The sequence below is a fragment of the Myotis davidii genome, unplaced genomic scaffold (genome assembly GCF_000327345.1).
Source record: "Myotis davidii unplaced genomic scaffold, ASM32734v1 scaffold197, whole genome shotgun sequence".
NCBI classification, from domain to species: domain Eukaryota; kingdom Metazoa; phylum Chordata; class Mammalia; order Chiroptera; family Vespertilionidae; genus Myotis; species Myotis davidii.
In genome coordinates, this window is record NW_006291549.1 from 73410 (window position 1) to 75586 (window position 2177).

At 39.8% G+C, this 2177-nt stretch overlaps 1 protein-coding gene across 1 annotated transcript in view; it reads right to left on the reverse strand.

The window, feature by feature from the left end:
* Positions 1-2145, reverse strand: part of TTC39B (tetratricopeptide repeat domain 39B) — a 71914-nt gene extending 69769 nt beyond the window's left edge. Inside the window, exon 1 of the mRNA XM_006764939.2 lies at positions 1910-2145. The gene's annotated coding sequence lies outside the window, so the exon portion shown is untranslated. The remainder of the gene's footprint in view (positions 1-1909) is intronic.
* Positions 2146-2177: the final 32 nt, after the last annotated feature.

Sequence of the window (2177 nt, forward strand, 5' to 3'; positions counted from 1 at the left end):
ACCAAGACCACAAACACCTTTACAGATTCAGACTCTTGTTGCTATTATTTTGGTTTGTTTTGGTTGGTTGATTTTGGTCTGTTGTTTACTTTCTATTCTGCTTCTGGTGTCTTGGTATCTTCTAAGATACTGGAATAGACAGTGGCTAGAAAATCAGGAAACCATTCTTTTGCCTTTTCTTTTTTTCCTTTTTATTTTTTATTTTTATAGGAAACTATTTTAACTATTGTATGATCTCTCTATATACAGGGTGTCCCATATACATACTTGACAGCTGATAGTTCAATTGTTGTTTCTTTCTTTTCAGATTTAACCCATTGGTATTTATAATTATTCAAAGCGGGTATACATTTTTGGGACACCCTGTATATAGTACCTATCACATGCTTGTTGAAATAATTACATGATTTCCAAAATCTCTTTCCAACGCAAGCATCCTAAAGAACTGTGGCTTCAGAAAATCTGGGTCAAAATTAGTGGCAAGTATTTGCATGTCCTGTGTAGTCTGGCCACAAAGTACCTACACTTCTACAGCTGAAAAATGACCACAATTGTAATGAAATAATTAGGTAGTTTTTGAATGCCTCTCGCCTGCTAAAAATATCTGCACCATGAGGAACAAATGTAAACATTTGTTGACTGAATGATATAAATTAATTAATGAGCGAATATAAATGTTGCAGGTCTAGAGAAGGCAGAATTTCTAATTTTTAGGAATCTTTTCCTAATTCAATTCAAAGTTGCTGCATTTAAGTATGACAACATGCTTAAAAATAAAAATGGCAAATGTTTCATCTCTGGGTGGCAGAGACTTTCTTTTTAAAATCCTTGATTTATTTTACACTGCAGGAAATCCACCAAAATACTGGCACCCACAAAGCTCCTATGTCACCCTAAGCCAAACATATTCTGCAGCTACGAAGATGACTGCTACCAGTTGGTGTTTCAAAGCATTCTGACTACTGGTTTCTGAACATACCAACTTTTAGAAACTGCTGTTGCTAATGTGATTTTAAGGTAAAGAACTGAGATCAGTAACCAAACAATATGAATCAATTCACTAAAATAATAAGACCTCCATTTAACAAAGGCAAATCCAGAATCACATATGGGGGTCATGGTGGGAACGATAATTTAACCTCTATCTTTACAAAATTTTCACAATTGATTCAATGGTAATTCAGCCAGGTTACCATTCTAGCTTCCAGTGAACTCCTATGGGGGAAACTGGGACACGATGACTCAGGACAGATGTTCAGACTAAAAGAGTCTGCGTCACCAGGGAAAAAAATGGCACGGATTCAAATGCACAATTAGGAAAGGGTGCTCGTGCAAAGCTCCCTTTCTGGTGACTCCCATTTACTGTAATCTTGCCACAAAGAGACAGGCTAAAGCTGACACAGCCAGGCGAGGGGTGATACCAGCCCACTCTGTTCTGAGAGCGTGACCCTGTACTTAATCGTTCTTAAGGTTTTAGTCACACTAGCAAAACAAAGCCTCTGATGAAGCCCACAAACACAGGGAACACAGAGTGAGCCAGTGTGATCCTGCCATTGTTCTGCAGCCCCATGCACACCTTGCAGCAATGAACCAGCCATGGCATCCAGGGAAACCACAGCCTCCGCAGCAGCAAGATTTGTTATTTTCTCTGATTTCAGCACTCACCCTCAGGGGGACAGAGGGGGGAGGGGTGGCGGGAGGAACCCCCTGGCAAGTTTAACATAAAGCCTTTAATAAAGAAAATGTCAACTTATAAAAAAAAAAAAAAACCACAATTCCAGATCTCCAATGAAATTTAACGCGGATTTTAAAAACTGGCATTGTTCTCCTTGAATTAAATCCTCACAGACCTAAAGAGAAGGTTGCAATCATACCCCCGGGAGCAGCTAAATAAATGCAATATACTCACAGATTTAGACCCGCTGTGACTCTGGAGGAATGAATGATTTTTAAACAGCCAACAAAAAGAAGAGGCAGTCCTCAATTTAAACAAAAATCCTCAATTTCTGTTTTATTTCTCGGTCCCCAGTGAGACTCTAAACTACCAGGCATGAGAAAAGAAGTTGCTGAGGCGGCTGACAGCATCCCAGAGCTTCCCAGGGCAGAATTTAAGACTTGTCAGTTAAAGTGGCAGGTCCGCTCTGCTGCTGATGCTTCTGCAGGAAGGGATGCCGGGA